At 42.2% G+C, this 12,835-nt stretch overlaps 1 protein-coding gene across 4 annotated transcripts in view; it reads left to right on the top strand.

Annotated features, from left to right (window-relative positions):
- The first annotated feature begins 4,949 nt into the window (after nt 1-4,949).
- The window catches only part of ADORA2A (adenosine A2a receptor), a 32,051-nt gene continuing 24,165 nt past the window's right edge, over nt 4,950-12,835 (top strand). Inside the window, exons 1-4 of one of the 4 annotated variants that reach the window (XM_085509515.1) lie at nt 4,950-5,008; nt 7,136-7,226; nt 8,167-8,224; nt 9,656-9,751. The gene's annotated coding sequence lies outside the window, so the exon portion shown is untranslated. Of the gene's footprint in view, nt 5,009-7,135; nt 7,227-8,166; nt 8,225-9,652; nt 9,752-9,798; nt 9,928-10,140; nt 10,550-12,835 lie in introns of those variants that run through there. The other 3 variants (XM_015878417.3, XM_015878415.3, XM_015878416.3) reach the window with 3 other exon arrangements.

Below are 12,835 nucleotides of genomic sequence, written 5' to 3'. Positions count from 1 at the left end.
TTACATGGAAACACTAATTCCGTAGCACTGGTGTTGTGAATAGATCTCTGTGACCCTCACAATGGTCTCTCATCCTCATAGTTCTGAAAAGTTATGCACAAAAGGTTCCCATTTAATATTATGTTGGTGGATAGGCTATCCACAAGGTAGCATTTATTTACAGTATATCAAGAATTAAAAATAATTACATTTTTCTTGCATAAGCTGTGTTCCTCAAATTCCATTTCTCATATTTTCTCTAATTTTGTAAGGTATTTCCACTGTTCTTGTGTTTTGGGGAAGTCCATTCTCATGCTTTTTGTTTGCAAGGGCAAAGTGAATTCAGCTTTGATGTATGGATGTAATGTGCTATAAATGCTCAGCCTCTGGTTTTACCTGCATAAGGAGAAATATGTTTGCTCTGACAATGTGCACAACGCAGTGATTTAAACTGCTGATAATCTGCCTTAAATTTGTAGCTGTGACAAAAAATTCTCCTTGGTGTCTCCACTCTGTTAATGATCTCAGTGTTAAATTCTGTTTTTTTTATATTTCCTTCATTCAGTCCTTCAGAAAGTTGAAAACTGACGATTTGCATCTTTTCCATGACCCCAAAAAATTACTTTTACTCAGTTCTATGAAGTTTTGTACAGTTTTGATATAGGTACAGATTTTGTTCTAGCAAGTTTATTTGGGAAGTTGGAGATATAGAGAACTTCTTACCTTGTTCTGCTTGTGACCTGCTTGGAAATGCTGACATGTGGCAGTATCTTTGAAAGCTGCCTCTCCTGGATGGCTGGCAAGAAGTTATGCACACGCTAAAGCTGAGCCTTTGAAACTGTTTATATGACTCATGTGGTAACTTTACCTCTTATTTGCCTATTACAACCACCAGAGGAACAGCTGAGCTGCAGGCTACCTTGAGCAGGAGCGATTAGAGGGCAGAATCCTTCTGGGAAGGAAGGCAGTTGTACACCTTGACGCTATTTCTTGCCTGTTGTAAGAAATACTTCTGAAGTGGGCCACTGAATAGGATTTTAAAATAATGGCATTTGTGTACATATAGTTTATTCGTGGTTGTTCCCTTGACTCGGTGACTATTTTTCTGTTAGTATTACATTCTGCCAAGCTCTGTTTCTGCAGTTCCTTTCTTAAGTTAGCATTAGTGCGTTAGTCAATAATATTAGCTCATCCAACAAATAATTTGGTGGGACATGCTATTAAAACAAATCAGTCATTCATGAGTTCTAGACATACTGTTGTGCTTTCCCAGGTTAGTGTGTGTTAATTGGAAAAATACCTTAGAACTGCTTAACTCTTCTTTGACTTCCTTTTCAACCATACCATCTCCATCACCCTACAGTGCCCATCAGGTCTTCCTGCTGCAAAATTATCAGCTCTTTAGATCATAGAGATCTTTTAATGCATTTAACTGTCTCTGTTTATCCCTAGGAGTGTTTCTGCCCTTAAAGAAGTGTGGCTGGATGGGCTTTGAGTGACTCATTGGCTTGCTGAGCCTTTGTTTGCCCTAGTTTTTTCTGTATAATCCATATAATTTTGCTTGGTAATTGTCAAAGCCATTATGTTAAGCATCAGGAATATATTGCAAGTATGCTTTTGATAATTAACACTAAATACCTGTAAAGCTCAAGTTCCATACGCTTCTGATTTTTGTTAGTATTGCTAAGAATTTCTTATTTTTCCTTATGTATCTGTGCCAGTTTTTGGTCTACCTTTCACTTGAACTCTCTTTGACAAGTCTATGGCCTCCATACGTGAGTTCATTCTGTGATAGTAGGCTTTTTTCCTCACACTGACACTTCATAATACCTATGAATATGAGGTGATCTCATTCCCACTGACATTTATCTTTTGCTTGGAATATTCCTTACCCTTTGCTTGCTGTCTACCTGAGTTACAGAGAGTTCCTACCAGTTCCACTAGTACCTGTCAATGTAGAATAGGAGGGGAAACTTCTTGCAGAGTTATGGCAGTCTGATGTGATTAAGCTTGTTTCATTTTGATTCCCTATTTTCAGGGAGTTTCGGTTTAGCCTAAATCCCTTACTCAATGCTCATATGCAGCACATTCATTCTCCACTGAGAAGAATGCCTCTGTTTAATAATATTTTTGTGAGATTGTATTTATGTAAACTAAAAAAAGTCATGAAGTTAGTTTTGTTGCACTTTTCTAAGGCTTTTGTATTTTGCATAGAGTTCTAGAATACGAACAAGTTGTTTGGGGAACTCGAGGTTTAAAACTTACTCTGCCCCAGCATATTAGTGTATTATGTGCATTTTCATTCTAGTAAGTATCTGTGTTATTGTAGCATGTGAGCAGTGTATTTATGTGGTAGTTAAAAAGCCCGGTGGACATTTCCTGCTGCAGAGGAGCCATTGGCAGTCCTGGTTCCACAGTTCACGAACTGACCTGTTTTGACAGTCGACTGCATTTGCAATAATTGAATAGTTGATTTTTATTTTTTTCTGAACTTTTCCAGTAAATGGAGAGAAAAAAGCTCTTTTTTCATTGTTGAAAGTTTCTCTGGAGGCTTTTACTGGTTTCCAATTATTGCATATGTGCAGCTGGGTTGATTACTTGGAAGGTAACCTCTCTCAGTAGGGAGAGCACAAGTACACGTAACATACTCAAATAATTAATCCTTGTAACTTAGAACATTTCAGTTAGAAACTTTAGTTTTTACATGTATAGTAGGGTCAATTTTACTATTTTTCAGTAGCACTTTTATACTTATCTGAAGGGTTTTTTAACAGAAATGTCTTTTCCATATGTTATCTAAAGGAAAAAAAGTATAGCGCTATAAAACAAAACACAGAATAGTTCGCTTCCAGACTGTCTGTTCACTTTAGGTCAGTGATGATCAAGAGTTGTTCAGTGTCTATGAATGAGTAGTGATCCCATTTAACGTTGAACAACTCTCCAGATCAAAGTCAGAAGGGCATTAATTGGTACCCTCTAGCTGTTGGATGTGGGGGTACTTTGGAGTTCAGGTGAGGCAGAATTGACAGAACAGTGTGGTGAATTTTGGTGAGAGAACAGAATGTTGTTGATGTCTCAATCTTAACTTCTCAGCACTACGTTGGATAAGGACTAACCTTGTTTGAAATGACACTGCAGCCAGTACTGACATCTCCTGAATAACTAATTCAAAGCTCTTTTTCCATGGCCTTTAAAGATGATGTAAAACAGAATGACTCGTATAAGCTCTTCCATCCAGCTTTTCTGATTTGTATTGGTTTTATACTCAGTTGAAACACAAATATTAGACCAAGCATGTATGCGGGTTTAATAATCCTCCTTCTAGACAAGAAGCACTTTCTTCTTTTTCAGAACCCTTTTGAATAGGTTATGTACACGTTCACATACATAGACGTTTTAGATATGTGTAGAGGTTTTACATAAATGTATGTATGTACACATATATACACACAAGCAAATACATTGGTGTATATGTATGTACCTATGCAGGTTCTTAATAAAACTGAACGTCTTTCAAGAAGTTCTTGAGTCTTGAATACTTTTGATGGCGTAACAGCTTATACATTTAAAAGGTAAGGAAGAAAAAAAGATTTTGTTTGTTTCTGATTAGATCTTAGAAATACAGTTCTGAGAAAAATCCAAGTGTGTTCAAATTCTATTTTACCCTGTTTCTGATTTGAAAGGCACAAGCTGTTATTGGAACTTAAAAGGTCAGCAAGCATATTTTAAGCTAAACCTTTTGGAGGACCAATATGCTTTTAGTTTGCGAGGACCACTAAAGATCTGGGCATTTAGTTTCTTCATAATGTATTCTGTATGCATATTTAGTATGTATGCCTTCAATTTGCCAATGTTGCCATGTTTTCTTCTTAATTATTCATGAAATAAAGATTGCAAATAGCAAAACGTGTGTCTGTTTTCTTGACTGAGGCTGCAACAAAAGGGGATGTTTTAACACCATTTCTGATACCATGATTTTTCAGGAGTAAATGTTACAGGAAGCGGTTCATGGAGGTTTATGTGCCATGGATGAGATGAACAGGCCAATGGTTTGCATGTCCATAACCTCACTATTGTCTGGAAATCACGTCTATTTAGGTATACCAGCATTATTTGATATCTACCCCCAAAGGATTTGAAGTGATAACATATGGAATGTTCTAGAGATAAGGTCTGTATTTAAGGCATCTCCTTAGGCTGATTGTCCTGGTCTTATATTATGAGTAACAGAGAAGGGAATTCTGGCTAGTACTTTCAATTAAGGCAACTTCTGTCACACAGAATACATAATATGAAATTAAATTTGTTGCAGTATTACTTATCCCAACTAAAGGAGTCAGTGTGCCCTCCACCTCATGAGGAATTTGGGCTGGAGAAAGGCTAAGGGTTTCATCTCTGTAATAGTTCAGTGTATTTAAAACAGGATGCCTAGAAGTAAAATTTCCAGGAAAAATTAAAGACAAGAACACCTTGCATTTGGTTTGTTCTCATTCATCCTGGAGAGTAACTGATTTTAAATGCAATTTTCTCTGAAATGGTGTGGAAATAGGTATCATAAGTCCCCCAAGTGCTCTAGAATAAATTGGATCCAGAGGTTTGAGTTGGGTTCCTCTTCATTTCAAACTTGGTTCTTAAATGTTACTGTAGGTGGTTTAATTCTGCTCATTTCTTACCGGTTTTTGAGATGTGGTGTTTTCTGTTCAGAAATGCCTTTGACTCAGTAATGTTATTCTGCATGAAAGCGTCTGACTTCTCTTTCCTTGGGATGGAATATTCTCACTGAATTTGAATGAGTCAAAAGAATTAGTTCTGAAATGTTATCAATATGCTGTTTTTAAGCACAGATCTTCTTTAAGATCCATAAGAGTAAATATTTTAAAGTGTGTAGTAAAGCCTCATGTCAGAAAGTGGATGTTTTTCTTTTCTGCAGCACATGCATGACAGTATTGTAGAAGCAACTGGTACGTCTGCACTTGACAACATGAAGGTTAGGACAAAAACAGCAAGCAGGATGCAAGTCCGGCCTGAGGTATGTTAAAACAATTGTGTCTGCACAGTCTGAGTTGCAACTTTTCTTACCCACAGTCACTAAAATAAATAGCATTATCTAACTGAAGTTTCTTCACAGAACATCTTACAAGCTGTCAGTAAACGAACACACAGTGATAGTTTTGTGTTTTTAATAAAATTAAATTGAATGTAATAACATCAATTAAACAATTTGGAAGGTTATTCTGTAATGAACTGCAGCACGCTGGAGAAGTAAAATAAAAAGCTCAGAAAGAACATCACTATAATATTCCATTGTATTAAGTCGGAACAGCTTAGATTGGAGTCGTGGTTGTTCTGCAGTTAATTTCTGTGTAGGAAATAGGTTAATATTACAGAACTTACCACGCAAATTCTTATCAAAAGAGAGTTTCACGGTGGCTTTGATTGAGGGAAGAGATATGGTTTATATCATGTGTTCTACAAAGAACTTCCTTGGACTCACCTCTCTCCTATAGGTGGTTCCACAGAGCACATAGACAAGAGGGGTCATGAAGATAGAAGTTCTTCCCCCATGAAGTTCTTCTCGAAACCACAAAAAATAAAAAATTACTTCCCTCTACAGATAGGAAGTTACTAATAGCCAGCAGCTGCTGCTTAGGCTAAAAACAATAGCAAAAAACCTGCCTTCTCTGCACTTTGTGGTGCCTTCTCCGCTGCTCACCCTCTCCTAGCCCCCCTCACTTAGTATTCTGCCTATTTATTTGATATTTTGATCACTATCATTTATGTTTGGCATATTAAACTGGTATGTTTTCTCTTTCATTCTCAGCTCTAATGATTGAGTGAGGTACAGTATTGCTCAAAAGGCAATAACTGTGTGGTGGAAAGCCCCAGTACCTTCCATATGAATTAGTACTTAATGCTGCAGCCCAACACGTGAATGTAGAAGTTAGCTAATTAGCCTCTCCATTCCTGGCAGCTCAGGGCTAGAAGAGCATTTATGTCTAATTACATGGTTTTTATTAGCCTCATTTTTCTTAGAAATGTTGTTTTAAAGTTTCTTCTGTGTACGTCTTTGTTTAGGAAGAAAAATTGATCTATGACTAAAAAAAAACCTAAAAAACAAAGTAGATAAGCAACGCACCATCAGTCCTAGTCCAAACGAAGGTTTTTGCTAGTCTTATCTGCCATTGCCCTCTCTACCACCATGGTTTAATTGAGCTGTGATTATGAAACTGAATTTTTGTGTACGAAACACCCTGTTTGAAAAACAAAATGTCAACTTCTCTTAGATGTTCTTTGCTTTTTGGTATATTTGGTTCTTTGGAAAGCCCTCGTTATGAAAATGGGGTTGACCACAGCGAGAGTATTTTTACAGCTAGACTTTTGCACTGGTCATATAGTGTGAGGAGATGTTTGTGCTTCTTTCCAGTGCAGTGTGTAGCTTGATCCCTTGTTTATGCTTCCTTTCCTTAAATCATTTTAGGCTCCTCACGCCAGAGGCCTCAAAGTTAAGCTCTTAAAAATGAAAGAAACTTGAGAAGGAGACATAACAGTCTGGAGACAAATTCACTGAGCTGTTGACAATATCATATTTTTCAGAAAATAAATAATCCACCAAACACCGTGTGTTAACACTGTGTGTCTCTGGGAGAGTAGATTCAGATTCCAGACTGTGATGGTCTAAGTTAGCTAAGGGTAGATCCCGTGGTGCACATAACCAGTTTTATCTTTTTAAACAACATCACAGCATGGAAGGGTTTGAGCATGCGAGGTGCTGAATGTCTGCAGTTTTGCAGTTCAGGAGCTGTTATGCCTTCAGTCCTTCTGACAAATCTTTCCTGAAGATGATGGTTCAACTGGTGGACTCTTGTTCCAGCAGAGAAGTAACATATAGGGAGGACTTGCTGCAGTTTTACTCCTGGCCAGAGGCATAAGCCATAAGCATTGTACAAGCATTGAAACAAATGCTATAACACTAAGTTAGTGTTATAAATCTACAAAGTTCTCTCATTTTGCACCACACCTCTAGCAGGTCACTGTTCTTCCGAGCAAGGAGTGGCGTGGAGCAGAGCCAGTGGTTAGATTTTGTAACACAAGCTTGGATACACACAATGTGGATTTTGTCAAGTTAAATAAGGGTTGCCCTCTCATTGCTCCTTAGAATAAAATGTGAATAGTTGTCAGTGAAGAGGAATCATCTGACTTCTTCCTGATGAGCCTTGCAAGTCCAACAGTTTCTTTATTGTATGAAGGTAACTTCTATATGTTATTATTATAGAAAATAAATAGCTGTCGCTCTGCAGCTCCCACATGATGATTCATGCTACTAGTTTTTCTTCTATTAATAGTCTACAGAGAATGCTTAAATTTAGATTGAACTCCCATCTTGTCTTCTGTCATGCTGAATAGCATCTGAAGAAATGAAGCCAGTCTGTCTGGGGAGACTAACACAAGGGCTTTCCACTGTCCTTTAGGAGATGTGGGCAGTAATTGCGGATATGGGTTTATATGCAAGTCAGAACACATGATTTTTAATGTCTCCTATGCCTTTATATGTTTACTATTGCCCTACTCCACTAGAAGCATCTTTGCAAAATATGCCTCTTAAATGCAGTATGGCATAAATCACTTTGTCTGATGGGGAGGTTCGCAATGAAGTATAGCTCCAAAACTGGTGAAGAATAATCTTAATGTGGATATGAAAGACTGAAAGTAAGTTTTTATTTCTGATTAGTGGACACAACCTGCAGCTCTGATACCATAGAAGTAAAGCATCAGGTATCAGCAACTTAGTTTCAGCACAGCCCTGATACACAACTTTGCTGTTGTCACTTACTCATTAACTAATGTCTGATCAGTGCTTCACACTGGTATGCAATGATTCAAGTACCAGACCATTAGAAACTACTGTGTAAAGCAAAAGCAAACAGTTAACTATAGCCTGTGATTCAATGAGCAGAACTAGTAGTTTGGGACAGTCTCTAGTAACTGAAAAATATGTGATGCAGAAAATGCAGTATTTCCCTTTATCCTCAATACACACATTAGTACTTCCAGACTCTGCCCAAGACAAACTGATGCTTGTTTTCTGCAAGACAGTTTCCCATATGTAAACACGGGTATGATTTCTGTACAAGGGTGATGGGCTGGTGCTGGCTATTGTGATTATATTGATCTTCTTTGTGTTTGCAGCAGCCTCACTGATGAGCCCAAGCAGGATGTCACTAGAGCAGGATCAGCAGAGAGCATGGTGAGAATCACAATAGGTCTTTTAAGTGTTAAGTTCTTGTTTACTTTACTTTCATCTTGAGGGAGGCTTTTCAGGGTTTATTTTACACAGTCTTCCTAGGATTTACTTCTTGACCCAAGCCTAAGGAGTGCAAATATCACTGCATTTGAACTGCCCAGAATTAAGGTTTCTGCGTGTTCTCTTAGAAGACAGTGTGCTTCTGCAACTCTTCTTGTCAGGACTGCAAAAACCTTATTGACTGTAATCAGGAGAATTGGAATTCCTTTATTTCCTTGCAGTCCTGGGCTACTTTCAGCTCCCATTACAAGCCTTCTGCTCTCCAGACAAGTGGCAGCACCTTCACCACGGCTGCTGGAAACTCTCATTTCCAAGCAGTTTCAGCCTTCACTTCAAGCAGTCCCTCTTCAAACTGTCCAGCCATAGCAGCCATAGCAATCCTGGTTTTCTCAACAGCCACAAAGAATGGAAAGATAATCAAGGCTCCATTGTACTGCCCCCTACTCCATAGGTTGTTAATGTAAACTATGATATTTTCTAATTGCTATAAAAGGCGATTGACTGTATTCCTTAAACCTCAGTTTACAGCTCTTGTTGACCATTGATAAGGGAGTACATGAGTAGGAAATGTATAGATAAAGAGAATACACATTGACGTACAAAAGGAAAAATACGATCAGAAGAATGATGCAGTTCTACATGACAAGGGATAGCAAAAATAGAATTCAAAAAGAAGGGAGCATCTATTCAAATCTCACTGTTGTAAAGGAAGATCTCCTATCCAACTGCTTAATAGGTTGTTAAACACCGGCTGCTAATTGTGAACTTTTATGTGTGCAGTAATTAGAAATGAACATGCAAAAGTGAGAGAACCAGTGGCATAGATGTAGGAAGCATTAACCTGGGAGGGAGCTGAGACCCAGCACGGACTGTGGAGCATCGTGTGGGAGGAAAACACAGCTTCTTGTACAGGGCAGGCCGTTATGGGAGCAGTACCCGACCCCGGAGACACCCAAGGGCTCAGAGCACCTGGTAGAGCTGTAGGTGCCCCCGTTCGTTTAAGGGAAGATGGACTATATGCCTTCAAGGGTCCCTTTCAACTCAAACGAGTCTGTGGCACTTCTGGCAGACGTTTAATGGCTGGGCTGAGCGTTTTTGAGCTCTTTCAGAGCGATCACGGACGGAGTTTCCTTTCCACGCTGTCGGTGGCAGAGACAGCGGAGCAGAGGAGAGAAAGAGCCGCTGGTTTCTCTGCTTGTGTAATCTTTTCGGAGCTCAGTGCCGTGCCACTCGGTACGGCTGTGGGCTGTAGCTCGGTGGGTGGCATCGGCAGCCTGGAAAGACAAGAGACACTTCCAACAGCGCGTGGGAAAAGCCCTCCTTCCCGTGCGCCCTGTCTAAGACACACTAAAAGCCCGTTTCCGTCCCTCGCAGGTCCCTCACTCCGGCAGCTGGACTTCCTGCAGGGAGCTCCAATGCCGCCCCACCCGCTCCAGCCACCGCGGAGCCCCCGCTCCCCTCGGCCGCCAGGTAAACCCGGGGCGGCTCCGCTTGCCGGGGGGTTCCGCGCCGCCCCTCCGCTGCCCGCACCGCCCTGCAGGGGGAGCCGCCGACCCCGAGCCGCCCGCGTCCTGCGGCGGGAGCGGGGCAGCGCCCGGCAGCGGCTCACGGCTCCGGGCGCGGCGCGGTACGGCGCCCCAGGGCAGGTGGGTGATGCGACGGGAGCGGGTGGGAGCCGGGACGGGAGCGCTTCGGGCGGCTGAGCTCCCCTCGCTGTGTGTGCCGCGGCTCCGGCCCCTCGCTTTGCACCGCAGTCCCGGGACGGGGCCGTTTCTCTGAGCCGCGACTCGCCCCGGCCCCGCTGCCGGAGCCCCGGCCCCTCTCCGGGTTGTCAGTCCCCGACACACCCCCTCGGCCGGGGCTCTGCCCCGCGGATCTTTCCCTTAACCATCAGGTGCCGGACTTTGTCCCCTTGCACCCAGCCCTCCTCCGAACTCCTCGGCTGCCGTTTGTGCTGGAAAGCAATTAATCATAAAATAGTGATTCCCCGGGAGCACCCTGCATCCTGTCAACTTGTGCGGACTGTTTAACAAAGGAGATTTCCATGCGCTTTGCGATCGGTCTAAGGGGAAGAGGGCAGGGACTTAACAGACGGCGCTAACCCCGGTCGCAGCCTCGTCCCGTTCCTCGCTCCGTGCCGAGCGGAGGAAAGTTCGGCCGCTGTGCCCGACGTACCGGGCTCCAGCAGCGGGGGGATGCGCGGGGCGGCTCCGTGCCCAACGGGACGGGCAATGCCGCCCTGACACGGAGAAGCTCGGGCAGCAGCAGGTGTGTGCGGGGTCAGGGTGTCGCTGGGGGGAGTTTTCCGCGTCCTATAGGTGTTGTCTTTGTTATAGGTGTTGTCTTTGCGCTGCTTTAAAGTATTGCTGTGTCCTAGGGCGGGCTCCGAGCGCCGGGCTCTGTTCGTGGCTTTGTAGTTGATTTCCAAAGTGTTTTGGGCAGAGGGGCCACGGAGGAGACAGGAAGGGTTAACTTAAATGCCGTGACTCATTTAGTAAATAGTGGTTAATAGAATTGCCTTAACTGCTTAAAATTATTTTCCTAAGGAGATGGTCAACTCTTAGATAAGTCTATCGTTGGATGTATTTGTTTTCAGGTTTCTTATCAGGTTGGTAAGTCTCAGGCCTGTGTAACTCCAGAACTGTAGTAATTGATAAATCCATTCTTCTGTGGAAAGGAAAGCATGGCCAGCTCCTGCCATAGAGACCCCCAGCATATCATACGGCCAGGTAGCAACACAGAGATTAGATAGTGAGCAGTGGGCACGTGAGAAGTGTTTGCATTGAGTTAAGTGTGTGGGAGAAATAACTATCTGTGAAAAACAGAGAATCTCTATATAAAGAAATAGATCTTTATGAAGAAATATCACAAACAATATGAAGTCCTAACGTAGCAGATGGTTCAGTTCTGTATTATGTAGGAAAGCTATGAACCTTTGAATGTGCAGAGAAAAGACGTGGGTACAAACTGCAAACATGTATGTGTGCATATGAAATAAAGAGGGCTTACTCTGGGGTGCAGAACGTAGGTGAGCAGGACCCCTTTTTAGTGCTGCTCATGGGGTTAGATTGCAATTTATATGCTTAGAATCTTCCTGGCTTTCCATACGTGATTTTATACCTTAAAAATGGAGTCCAGGTGATGCTGTCAGCCCAGTTGTAATGTTTTTGGCTTATGTTTTTCTATCAGTGGCTTCAAAAGGCACTGAAGATCTGAGCTGAAAAGCCTCCTACCAGGTCTCCTGTGTTTGCATTTCTATTTTTGCTGATTTTAATGGGATATTTCCATAAGGGCGGCTGGCGCTATCTATTGCTTTCGTACGTAATCAACTTTTGAAAGCTATTCATCTTTCTGTTTAATCTTCAATAATGGATTTGATGTTGAGCCATGTGGTCAAGCCCTCTCAAGAATGACTGGGGAAAGCTCAGTCCTGCAGGTTTGGGGACTGCTGCAGATCTTTGCTCATCCTTTTATCTGTTACTCCAAAGGGTCTGAGCTGGCCCAATGAATCTCCTTCAGTCTTGAACCCAGAGTCTGCCACATAGGGAGGCCCCCACATCCCTTTTACTTGTAGGGTTCAAGGCTGTGTGATCTCATCAGCACAGGATGCTTAAGGCTTCACAGATCTTTTTTGCCGAAGCATTTGTTTTCACTATGCTTCAGCTCTTCGCTTTGGTTTGACTTTTCCACCCACATTTTCACACGTCAGATGGGACAACACGTATTGTAGCTGCGCTTCATCTCATTCTGTCCAGCTGTGAGCACATGGTGCTTTCCAGCTCAGGGCTGCCTGTGGCACCTCGCTCTCACTTTCCTCCTGAGTCCATCCTTCAGCCCAAACAGGTTTCAGCTGCTCTTGTTCATTCTCTTCACCCTGTGCAGATGGTAAATAACCCCCCAAGTCCTTCTTTACCATATTTTCCATCTGAAAATAGAGATGGGCAATTAGAGTGGTTTGTTTGTTGGACACTAAGAAAAACAGAGCTGTGGTTCAAGGAATCAGGGAGGACTCTCATAAGTCAGTGAAGAGCTTTTCCTTTCATTTTCCCTTGCTGTTTAGGACCAGAAGACTTGCTTGCATTGTGGTTTGCCTTTAGGTTTTACTCCTGCAAAGAGAGTCCTGGCAAAGTGACCTCAGCACAACAGGGCAGGTTTCTGGCCTATCTGCTCATGCAGCTGAATGTTGTGATTTGGTCCATTAGAGGTAAAGAACTGGCAGCATTCTGACTCAGGAGGGCACAGAAGTTTAACCTCTGAAGGCTTCAGTTTCCTCTGCAGAATCAGAAGATGCCTCTCCCCTCACAAAGGCTGCATCTGAGTCAGGAATAATTATTGGTTGTTTTTCACATTTTTTTCTATTGTAAACCTTTCTAGATCAGGATGGCCAGATGGCATATACAACTCTCAATTATGGAAAATATCCTCAGGAGGTACTTTGAGGTCATCTAATCCATGCCGCTGCCTGAAGGCAGAATCAGCTCTGCCTTTCCCAGCATCTATGTCTTCATCCTGCTCCTAAAGGACCTGCAGTGGAGATTCCTCTCTTCCCAGGCA

This window comes from Coturnix japonica, chromosome 9 (assembly GCF_054131305.1).
Source record: "Coturnix japonica strain WE chromosome 9, WE-NBRP24, whole genome shotgun sequence".
Classification (NCBI taxonomy): domain Eukaryota; kingdom Metazoa; phylum Chordata; class Aves; order Galliformes; family Phasianidae; genus Coturnix; species Coturnix japonica.
Note: the sequence above shows the minus strand (reverse complement) of the source record. Positions and strands in the feature narration are given on the sequence as shown.